At 40.3% G+C, this 12,578-nt stretch overlaps 1 long non-coding RNA gene across 2 annotated transcripts in view; it reads right to left on the bottom strand.

Moving 5' to 3' along the window:
- LOC146404863 (uncharacterized) overlaps positions 1 to 12,578 on the bottom strand; it is an 83,719-nt gene that overhangs the window by 28,484 nt on the left and 42,657 nt on the right. Inside the window, exon 2 of one of the 2 annotated variants that reach the window (XR_014842163.1) lies at positions 11,852 to 11,954. The exons of the other annotated variant lie outside the window; for it this stretch is intronic. This is a non-coding gene — a long non-coding RNA (uncharacterized LOC146404863). The remainder of the gene's footprint in view (positions 1 to 11,851; positions 11,955 to 12,578) is intronic. 2 annotated transcript variants of the gene reach the window in all.

The raw sequence follows: 12,578 nt of genomic DNA on the forward strand, positions 1-12,578 counted from the left end.
TACTATGCAACCCGGCCTAAGAAAACCAAATGAAATAAATGCTCTTAGCACAATGTCTGGCACTTAGAAACCTCTTCATATGTGGTAGTTGTGTACTCTATTTAGCTACAGTATATCTGAGACTTTATGAATTCCTGTTTGGGTTGCCACCTGAACTTCTCTTGGATATGTTCACAGCATTTGTAGTCTGGCTCATCAATAGATAAAGTCACAATGCAGATTTCTGGGGGCCATTCTGGCTGAATTCTCCCAAGCCACTGGAAATATGAGTGAACAACTGGGCAGGCTGGTCAGCAGGACCTGCAGTAAGTGTTATTCATTGCCTGGGTAATTTGACACTTGACCTCACCAAACCATTGAGAGATCAGTTTTATGGGCGACTAACTTCAGAACTGGTGAATCCTGCCAAAAACTGTGGCTGTCACTTAAAAGAGTACATTTTTCTATGTGATAATTAACTATGTGAGTTATAAACTTAGACACATAACTTGCAAGGAAATTATTTTCTGTTCATTGTACGTGGGAGCAGGAGAGGAGTGAGGAGAGAAGGAAAGTTAGAGGTTAATAGTGTAATTATGCAAATATCGCAAGTGGAGAAAGAAAACAAAGTGACAGAAAAAGGAATTATTAAGGGAGATGCAATTGCATTTTATTGGATATACTTTTACCACCATTTAATCCATGTAGCTTTTCTGAAAATCAAGACTATCAAAGGGATCATAAAGTAATTCTACTCTGTGTCAATTGTGTTTTGTAGAGGAAAGAACAAAGGTTCTCAGGCATTACAACAGATGGGCTGGAATTTTTTTTTTTTGTCTTTTGTCTTTTCAGGGCTGCACCCACAGCATATGGAGGTTCCCAGGCTAGGGGTCCAATCGGAGCTGTAGCCGCCAGCCTACACCACAGCCACAGCAATGCAGGATCTGAGCCATGTCTGCAACCTACACCACAGCTTACAACACCGGAGGGAGTTGTTGTAACCCCACTGAGGGAGGACAGGGATCCAACCAGCGTCCTCATGGATACTAGTCGGGTTCATTAACCACTGAGCCACGATTGGAACTCCATGGGCTGGGATTTTAATAATAGCCTTCATACTCATCAGCTGTGCAAACCTAGGTGTGTTACTTAACCAATATGAGTAGAAATTTCCTGATATCTAAAATTCAAATATTATCACTCATCCAGTAAATTTGCTGTAAGGATTAAAGTGTGTTTAAGTTTTGTCATATAGAAGACACTCAAAAAATGGTAGTTCGAGAGTTCCCTGGTAGTCTAGTGGTTAGGACTTGGCGCTTTCACCACTGTGGCCTGGGTTCAATCCCTGATCTGGGAACTAAGATCCCACATCAAGCTGCTGCACACTGTGGCCAAAAATAAAATAAAATAAGTGGTAGTTAAAGTCAATGTTATTATTATGTTTGATTGGTTTCTTTTCTTTCTTTCTTTTTTTTTTTTTTTTTTTGTCTTTTTGCTGTTTCTTGAGCCGCTCCCGCGGCATGTGGAGGTTCCCAGGCTAGGGGTTGAATCGGAGCTGTAGCTGCCAGCCTATGCCAGAGCCACAGCAACGCTGGATCCGAGCCGAGTCTGCAACCTACACCACAGCTCACGGCAACGTTGGATCCTTAAACCACTGAGCAAGGAGCAAGGGCAGGGACCGAACCCGAAACCTCATGGTTCCTAGTCGGATTTTGTTAACCACTGCGCCACGACGGGAACTCCTGATTGGTTTCTCTTCAAGTGAATTTCTGTGACCTAAATGAGGAAGCTTATTCAAGGCATACATCCAGATATTTCTTAAAGGGGATTTTTTTCATCCAAATTATACGCATCAATATTGTTTACTTGAGTGGAAGAAATTATAGAATGGAAAACTGACTTTCTAATGACTAAACAGAATTAGTTAAATAAATTATCCAATCAGTGCCGGGGGGGGGGAGAAAAAAAAAACAAAAACAGGGTTCAAAGGTTTTTTCCTGTCTATGGGTTCAATTTATTGCTACAACCCTCTAATTTGTTTTAGCTGTGGGGATATGGTCATGCCACTTCCAGTTTTACCAAGGAATTGGAACTATATTTCAAAATACAGACAATTGGATTTAAAAATCACTTTTATACAAATGGAACTCATTTACAACTAGTTATTCAAATATCCAGCAACAGCATAACAAAAATTTAGGCTCTTCATTTAATTAAATTCTCCGTTTACTATTCCCTGGAAGTAGTTACACACATTTGGGAACTGCTCTCTTTCATGTATTTAAAATAGCATCTAACATTAAGACAGTCATTTATTAAGAAGTAACTTGCTTGAGTTCCCATCATGGCACAGTTGTTAACGAATCTGACCATGAGGTTTCGGGTTCGATCCCTGGCCTTGCTTAATGGGTTAGGGATCCGGCGTAGCCGAGAGCTGTGGTGTGGGTCGAAAACTCAGCTCGGATCCTACGTTGCTGTGGCTCTGGCGTAGGCCAGCGGCTACAGCTCTGATTAGACCCCTAGCCTGGGAACCTCCATATGCCTGGGGAGAGGCCCTAGAAAAGGTGAAAAGACCAAAAAAAAAAAAAAAAGAAGAAGTAACTTGCTGATCTGAAAGTGCTGATGTGATTTCAAAATGTATTTAGGATGACTCCAACTCACTGAGGGTTATATACATAGATTTGGGAAATAAGAAGCTTATTATAGGATTTTCATAGCTATCTCAAAAATGGCAAATGAAGATAAATTGCAGAAATCAGGACTACATGTTGTAATCAAAAAGGAACCTTTCTACAGACTGAAACAAAGTTGGAAAATAAATGAATGGAAGATTAAACAATGAAGTCTGAGTAATATTACTTGTTCCCCTGTGATTAAAGCCTGACAGGAACCATGAGTCAAAATGTAAACACATGCTAGTTATAGTGGCCCTCACTAGTTTATCTTTGGTAAACCACAGCTGCCTCAAACTTACCATTGAAAAGGTGTTTTAGGGAAATGAAACTAGCCACAACCTTTTTTGTCATGCATGTGATACGTTATTCATAATAAGCAATTCTTATGAGAGGAGTTAGCTTACTTATAATATTCTAATGACTTTTTTAAATTATGCAGAATATACTTATATAGACTCCTTCATCTGAATCTAAAAGTCAACTATATTTTAACTTGAATATATATATAATTTTATATATAAATATAATTTTATTTATATATAATTTTTATATAAATATATATGTAACTTATTTATATTTTTCATACCTAATTCATACCTAATTTCATACCTAATTTACAAAGTATTTAAGAATTTTCCATTATGTGCTTAATTTTAAAGTTTGAATTTTTAGATGCCTTCTTTTTTCTGAGCTGGCAGTTTTAGTAATACACTACTACAAACATACAGAGGGGAGACCAAATAATATATTCCAAGAAAATGTAGTGTAGATACTAGTCTGATTTGTTTCCACTGAGCCACGCAGGAACTCCAAGAATGTAGTATAAATGAGGGGAATCCAAGTATGGAATCAGCTAATTGTAGTAAAGCTAATGTTTATTCAGTCCTTACTATTTGCCAAACACTTTAGAAGAATTATTTCATTTAACTAGCAATCCCAACATGACAGAATCCCAGTGTAATCTCAAATTATAAGAATAAAGAGTTTTTAAAATCCTAGTGATTAACAAAGAATTAAGTTCATAAATGAGAACAGAAGGTCTTTTCCAGGTGATTTCTTGGTGATCTGTAAAATTAACATTTTCCTAAAATTAACTCTATACTGATATATACTAATCATATATCACCCATGTCTATAGCCAAATTCTAAGTGATTTCTCTGCTTTGTTAGTCTTTTTTTTGGGGGGGCCACATATGCAGCATATAGAAGTTCTCAGGCTAGGGATCGAATTCGAGCTACAGCTGCCAGCCTAGGCCACAGCCACAGCAACTCCAGATCCGAGCCGAATCTGTGACCTACACCACGGTTCACGGCAACACTGGATACTTAACCTACGGAACAAGGCCAGGAATCGAACCCGAATCCTCATGGTCCCTAGTCAGGTTTGCTACTGCTGAGCCACAATGGGTACTCTTGTTAGTCATTTTTAATCAGCTTTTATATGAAACTTCCTTTTTGCAGGTCCAATTGAAGACCAAAACATAAAACTTCCTTTTTTATACTTTCAGCTAATTTTCACTAAAGTATACTGTCATCAGAAACCTACTGCTAAGTCTAAAAGATCTTCCATGATTTGCACTTTTCATTACCTCCTGTGCTCCAAGCTCTGGGGATATAAATAGGGCATGAACTCTGTCCTCAAACAACATTCAGAGACATGTAAACAACCATGGCAAATACAACGTGCAATATATCACACACTAGAGGTAGACAGAATGGAGGCAAAGGAGGAAGTAGTCAATTTTCACAGAAAGAAAAAAAAAAAAAAGAAGATTCTAGAAGGCTCCATGGAAGCAATGATACAAAAAGTAGTCTCTTAAATGTAAATGAAAATCTGTGGCTCTCAGTGGTTGTTCAGTTTACTTGCAGGTTCAATCTGCTTTTTGGTCAAAAGATGAATTAATTTCTAAAAAAAGCATAGGATTCTATATCTAAGTCACCCACTAGTCTATACTATTTTACATCCTATTCCTGATATTTCTGTTTCTTCTAGCACTTATCTTGACTTTGTTATTTTCTTTTAAGTAACTAATCAGAGTGTTTTACTATCAACATGAAAATCCTTTGTAAAATACTTAACAATGCAACCCAGTGATGCCACACCTAGGTATATAACTCTCACAAGAAGACATGTACTAGAATGTTTATTTCTGCCTTGTGTGTAAGAGAAAAATAATGGAAACAATTGAAAAGTCCATAACCAAGACAATGGGTAAAATATGTTCTTTTTATACAACGGAATGCCATATAGCAGTTTAAATGAATAGAAGATATATATTAATCCATGTTGAGTGAGAACTTGAGAAGAAAGAATATCTTATTTAATAAAGATGGAAAACAGACAACTCAACACTATGTATTGTTTATGGATGTATGTATAAGAATTTAAAAAAACACAAAAATTAGAACTGGAACTTTAGGATAGGTGTTAGCTCTACAGATGGCAGGAGAGGCATGGGACAGGTTGGTTACAGGGGCTTTAACTGCATGTGTAAGATTTTAATTTGGAAGGAAGGAAAAGAAAAGAAAGTAGAAAGGGAGAGAGGGAAGAGAGAGGGAATGAAGAATGAGATCTAGATAAACATGGCAGAATTTTATTATATGCCTGAGCTGGATGGGAGATACATGATTTTTTGTTATATTATTCTCTATACTTCTCCGTGTATTTTAAATATTCTCTAGTAAAATTAATGATGTGCTAATTTTTATAATATTAATCTCCAGTGTTATTAACTAAATCTAATCGTCAAACAAAAATTTCAAAGTAAAAAATTAGCAAACTGCACACATAATTTTCTAGTTCTACTAGTAAAGAAATGTATTTGCTCCTAGGGAAGATAATATGTGCAGTGTAACTTTCCCATTCCCCTTCCAGAGCATCCTTAAGGAAGACTAAGTGGGTGTCTTGGTATTACAAAGGCAAGTATTGGTGTTAATGAACTACTCTGCTATGAAGCAATTTGTGATCAAATGAAAGAGCTCCTCGGAGACCAATGAAGGATTGACAATTTGCTCAACACTTCTTCCACTTTTTTTTCCTTTTCAAGTACCCTCAGAATTTTTAAGTTCATAGTTCAGCAGGCCCCCAAATGGAGATGCTTAATGTTAATTTTTTTGCTGATAACTAAATTATTAGTTCCAGAGGCAGAATTAAAGCATCAATATGGCAAATCAAAGAACCAAGGTCAAATCCATGTCAGGTCTCTGACATCAAAATAGGATGAAGATCTAAAGAGTGCTATTTTTAGGGAAAAGAGCCCAGAGCTGGGAGGATGGAGACTTAGCCCCTGGGGCTAAATGCTACTCCTAGTAGGGTGGTTTTAGAGGATTTCCTTAACCCCTCTAAACCTTCATGTCCTTGTCCTATAATTGTATCTGATAATTTTAAAGTTCTTTCTAGGTCTAAAAGCCTGTAATTTGTGTTCTAAATCATAGCAACATATGAGCACTTAGATTAAATCATGAGTATTTAAGATATTTTCATTAGAGATTTTCACAAGTCTGATAAATGAGGTAAAGCACTGAAGGAATTCAGTCCCAACCCTCAAAAAGCTCAAGGTTTTGAAGGAAAGACAGACAAAGATCTGGATGTAACTATTGTACTAGAGGCATATACAATGTGTTACAAGATCAGATAAAAGCACTTAATCCTAACTAGGGAAATCAAGAAAGGCTTCCTGGAGGAAGAAAAGCTTAAATTAAATTCTAAAGGATACACAGGAAATAGCTAAGGGAAGAAGCAAGTAGGAACTCCATATGAAAACGTAGAGAAGTAAAATGAGAACACGGGTTATTTCAGTAAAGAGCAAGTAGTGTGGTGTGGATGTAATTCAGAGTAGGAGAATAGGGCAGGAGAAAGAGTGATTTAGGGAAAGGTCAGATCATAAAAGTTATTGAATGCCAAGAGTAATGAGGAACCACTCTAAGCCAAGAATAGAGATCAGATAAAGTGAATTTTAGCTAAATCTTTCAGAAAGCTCTGCGGCTGACAGATTGAGAACATGAGAGACTAGAATCAAGGAGACCAGGTATAAGATACCAATACACTAATTCAGGTAACAACTGATGAGGGCCTTTGCTAATACAAGTGTTTTGATTCTCCAAAGGGCAGAAAAGGATAGATCCTGGAAAGCATATATTGCTGAACTACATTTTTCTCTTTAGAAAACCCTGCAAAAATCACCTGAAGGGTCATTGGGAAGCTTTGGAAAACGTGTTGAATGGTTGATCACTAGGAACCACTAATGAACCACACATGGTTTACCCAAACCAAACTCCTTCCCTTGCGATGGAGCTGCCAAAGTGAGAGATCAGAGAAGGAGGTGATGGATGTGTGCCTTGACTTCTCTGCTTTGGTGGCTCTGTTTCATCGTGGAGTGTGGGCACTAGCACCAACCCCTGCTTTGTTTTTGGCTTTGCCCTACATCACAATAACCTCAATGAGGAATTCATTGTAAGAAATGTTAGGACCTCAGTGAGACCCTCACAACTCAGAGATGGGCCTTTAAGTCCCCCAAAAGTTCAAATGAAAGGTACTGGGCCATGCCTAAAAATAGTTTCCCATTTCAGAGGTTATGGCAGCCAAATTACCCATGAGCCTTGACACACACCACTCTGAATGTGCCCTGATCTCATCTATGTCAAGAATTCAACATAATATTCCAGATGAGAAATGACCGGCCCCTCAAAGCCAACTGATTTGTTTCATACCAGTTATTCTCAGCTTTAATTCTTTTTTTTTTTTCTTTTTTTTTCTTTTTTTTTCTTTTTGTTTTTTCAGGACTGCACCCATGGCATATGGAGGTTCCCAGGCTAGGGGTCTAATCGGAGCTACAGCTGCCGACCTACACCACAGCCACAGCAACGCAGGTTCCAAGCCATGTCTGCAACCTATACCACAGCCCATGGCAACACCGGATCCTCAACCCACTGAGCAAGGCCAGGGATCGAACCCACAAACTCATGGCTCCAAGCAGATTCGTTTCCACTGCATCACGACGCAAACTCTCAGCATTAATTCTTATGTCAGTTTGTACCCATTCCCAATGGACAGCTATGGATTCCCAAGATTCTGCCAGGCTCTCTCTTCCACACCACATTCTTTCCCACCCTTGGGCTTTTGCACAGCTGTTTCTTGACTAAAGGTACCCTTCCCAATTGCCTAACCTCTATGCTCTTAGCTCTCAGCTGAAGGCCTTCCCTGACCATCCTACCTAAAATAGGGTACCCCTAGGTTTCACTATCTCTCATCCTTGTTTTCCTTCATTCAGGACACTCATTCCAGCCTGCACTAATTTATTTGCCTGATTTCTTATTTGGTTTGGTTTGGTTTGGTTTGGTTTTGTCTTGTCAGTCTCATCACAAGAATTAGAATTCCCTGGAGCTCCCGTCGTGGTGCAGTGGAAACGAATCCAACTAGGAACCATGAGGTTGCTGGTTCAATCCCTGGCCTTGCTCAGTAGATTAAGGATCTGGCATTGCCATGAGCTGTGGTGTAGGTCGCAGATGTAGCTTGGATCCTGCATTGCTGTGGCTATGGCATAGGCCAGCAGCTGTAGCCCCAGTTAGACCCCTAGCCTGGGAATCTCCATATGCCACGCATGCAGCCCTAAAAAGAAAAAAGAAAAAAAGTATTAGAATTCCCTGAGGGCAGGAACTCATTCTGCTTTATTCATCACTGTATCACCAGCATGTAGCATGGTGCTTGGAACATAGTAGGTTGTTGATTAATATTTATTGAATGAATGAGTGAATGAATGAATGACTCTCTGGCTTCCTTGATTCAGACAAGACTCACTTATAAGACTCCATTTTGCCTCAGCCTCTCCACTTTGCTTTTTGTTGTGACCAACCTTCTCCCCGACACAGTATCCTATTTCACCCCTCACCCCTGCCTGTTTAGCCCTTGCAGTCTTGACCTTGTCCCTCAGGCTACACAACGAGCAATGTGTTTGTCTTGGAGCTGTTTCTCTTGCTGCCTCAGTGATCAGCCAGAGCTGTTAACCTCAGTTGCTCTTTGCTGCCTTCACTTGTCAAAAAACAAAAACAAAACAGCCAAAACCATAGCTGCCTTGGGATCCTACAGCTAATCCTTGAGAACTGGCTCTAATTATCAAATTTACAGAAGGCACAAAGTTGACAGTGTGGCTAATACAATGGTAAATCAACACCACAATGACCTTCACAGATTGGTCTATCACATCTCTGGAAAGTTGTTCTCAAGCTGGGTTCCATACTTTAGGAGGAAGAGACTGAAAAGTTAAAGTATGTCTAGGAGAGCATGATAAGTTTGTAAAACTACTGGAATAGGAATGGGGCTAAACATACAGACTCTGGGGCGAGGCTGAGTTTGAATCCTGGCTCTAGTACTTACTATGTAATATTTGGTCATTAATTAACCTTGGGTCTTGGTTTTCCCAACTGTGAAGTGGGGCTAATAGCAGTGCCCATCTCATAGAATTATGAGGGTTAAATGAGTTGATGCAGGCAAGGCACTTAAAATAACATTAGACACATACGAAGTGCTATGTGACTGTCAGATATTATTATACGAAGAATGTTATAAAACTGTATTTGATTCACTACTCCTCAAGACCCTTGGTATTTAGAATATGGTCTAAGGCCCAACAGAATAGGCTTCATCTGAGAGCTTGTTAGAAATACAGAATCTCAGGCCCCACCCTTGACCTACTGAACTAAAAAGGACACAGCAGGAAATAAGTGGGGAGAGACAGAGTAAGATGCCAAGTCGATGTAAAAAAACAAATTAATTTTTTCATTCTTCTTTATTCTCCCCCATCTCCAGTTCTGTCTCCCTGCCCGCTGCCCCCCCGCCCCCGTCTTCTTGCATAATACTTTAAAAGAGAAAGACACACCAGTCAGAGAGAAGCAGCAACAAGCTTGGAGAGTGTGTCCCCTACCAAGTGCAGCACCACCTGGGCTGCTGTCCCAGATAGTCCTAGGCTAAAGGAACCCCAGACAAAAGCAGCCAACAAGGTTCTCTCTCTTCACCTACCAGAGAGCAACATCAAAGAATCAAAAGTGGGCTGAGGGACAATGGTGAGGGGAGCAGGCCAGGCTCCTGACTCCTCTTACCTCTCTGGCTCCTGAAAGGAAGAACTTCCCCAAAGGCAAAATCCCAGCTTGACCAGCTAACTGTGCCCTGTACTGCAGCCAAGTGGTATGTCCCTATTCCGGACCTGCCTCATCCACTTGGGAGGAGGAGAAGGAAGCAGCCAAGGGAAGAGAAAAGAACCTCAAGCTGCCTGGGGGCCCTCATATTGAAGAGGCCAGACGAAAGGGTATGTTTGAGTTCCCACCATGAGACTCACCCAGGGGAATCCAGACAAGCATATCGTCAGGTCTGGCTCAAAATGGCCCGTGATGTCTACTAGTGGACACCCAGGTTCCTCCTCGTGAAGCACTGTGACATGTAAGAGAAACATAGAAAGCTTGGTAAATGGACAGCAAAGATGTCAAGGAAATATGGGAGGAATGGATTCTTATTTGGTTCTACTTTGAAAGCAGAATAGGCAATTTTTTTTTTTTTTTTGGTCATTTTTTTAGGGCTGCACCCATGGCATATGGAGGTTCCCAGGATAGGGGTCGAATTGGAGCTGTAACCGTTGGCAAACACCGCAACCTCAGCAATGCCAGATCCAAGCCACATCTGTGACCTACACCACAGTTCATGGCAACGCTAGAGACTTAACCCACTGAGCAAAGCCAGGGATCACACCTGTGTTCTCATAGATACTAGTCAGATTCGTTTCTGCTGAGCCACTACAGGAACTCCAGAATAACTAACTTTGAAACATCATATTAAGAGAAGTTTGGCTGAAATGTAAATGCTGTGGAAAGGCAAGACCATTAAAAAGGAAAAAAGTTTCACCTTTTTTAAAGGAAATATGGTATAATACAATTTTTTTTTTTTCCCTTGTCAAGGCCGCACCTGTGGCATATGGAAGTCCTGGGCTAGGGATGAATCGGAGCTGCAGCTTAAGCCTATGCCACAGCCACAGCAACACCAGATCTGAGCCCAATCTGCAAACTATGCCGAAGCTTGCAGCAATGCCAGCTCCCTAACCGACTGAGCAAGGCTGGGGATTGAACCCTCATCCTCACAGACACTATGTTGGGTTCTTAACCTGTTGAGCCACAATGGGAACTCCCATATACAGTTTTTTAATATCATTTCTGTGCATTTGGTTTCCTAACTAGAGTATAAGATACTATATTTCGGGGGCCATATCTTTTTCTTTCAGTTTCCCCCAAATAGAACCTAATACACTGTATTGATGCAGTCAGTGCTCAAAAATGCACTGCAATTCAGGAGATGCTGATCTCACCAGAACTTAAAATGACTTAACAGTAATCAGATGATTAATAGCATTAATACAAAGAAAGTACATGGCACTAAAAGACCAGAATCTGTCACAGTCTTTTTCCTCCTGCGTTAACCAGGTATTTACACGGAAGGCATCAGGTGGGGATTGTTAGGAAAAAGTACAAACAGATAAAAATTGAGAACCCTTGTTGCTCCTCTAATTTTCTGAGTCCTGCTCTTAGTCACTTAACATTTATTAGGACTTCGATTTCCGTATATGAAATAAAGGTGGAAGACAATAGCTAGCAAAGCAAATAAAATCGACAGACATAGGCATCATAGACATATCTGGGCAGAAATTCTTTTCTGTTGAATTTCCTGGCAGAGAGATCCCTGGTTTCACTTTGGCAGTGTCACAGCTTCCCAGGTTGTCCCACATAAGGAATTTATCAACTACCTGCTTCATTTGAAAAATGAAGAAAATGAAAGTGGTCAGTGAAGCCTGATTGAATATTTGGGAAAGATTCTAAATCCATCAAGGTTCACAGGCAAATCAACCTTTTTTATACCTGCTAATAAGCAGCATTCTAATATAGATGGTCTAACACAGAACTTGAGAGAGTGAGGAAGAAGAGGTCACATACAGACTTCAGGGTGTGAAGGGAATGGGGAGATGGGACGAGATATGGAATCAGTTGGCATCCGTTTGGTATATGGCATCCAAGCTGCAAAGATCCCTCCTGCCAAGTGAGGGAATGGGAAAGGGAGTAGGAAAAAGAAGAGAATCCAAATTGACCTGATTTACTACACCCTAAAGAGGCCCAAACAAGGTCTCTGTATGGATTATAAACAACAGAAATGTATTTCTCACAGTTCTGGAGGTTGGGGAGTCCAAGACCAAGGTTCTAGTACATTCAGTGTCTTGTGAGAGCCCACTTCCTGGTTCATAGATGACAGTCTTCTTTTTCTTCTTCCTTTTTAAAAAAAATTTTATTGAGGTATAGTTGATTTACAATGTTGTGTTAATTTCCACTGTACAGCAGAGTGATTCACTTATAAATAAACATATGTCCATTCCCATAAAGGTTACCACGGAATATTAAGTAGATGGGAATTCCCCCTGTGGCTCAGCAGGTTAAGAACCTACCATAGTGTCCATGAGGATGAGGGTTGGATCTCTGGCCTCATTCAGTGGGTTAAGGATCTGGAGTCGCCACCAACTGTGGGCATAGGTTGCTGATGCTGCTAGGATCCTATGTTGCTGTGGCTATGGCGGAAGCCGGTAAGCCAGCAGCTGCAGCTCTGATTCGACCCCTAATCTGGGAACTTCCATATGTCACAGGTGTAGCGCCCCCCCAAAAAAGAAAAAAAAAAAAAAACAATATTGAGTAGACTTCCCCGAGCTACACTGCAGGGCCCCCTTGACCATCCATTCCATATACAATAGTGTGCACATGCCAACCCAAGCTCCCTATCCATAGATGGCAGTCTTCTCATTGTGTCCTCACTTGGGGGGAGGGGCAAGAGAGCTCTCTGGGGTCTCTCTCTCTCTCTCTTTTTTTTTTTTTTTTGTCTTTTTAGGGCCGCATCCATGGCAT

This window comes from Sus scrofa, chromosome 3 (genome assembly GCF_054392235.1).
Source record: "Sus scrofa isolate SSC_HxYL_T2T_F1_AM1 chromosome 3, Sscrofa_HxYL_maternal_Yorkshire_Landrace_v2.0, whole genome shotgun sequence".
Taxonomy (NCBI): Eukaryota; Metazoa; Chordata; class Mammalia; order Artiodactyla; family Suidae; genus Sus; species Sus scrofa.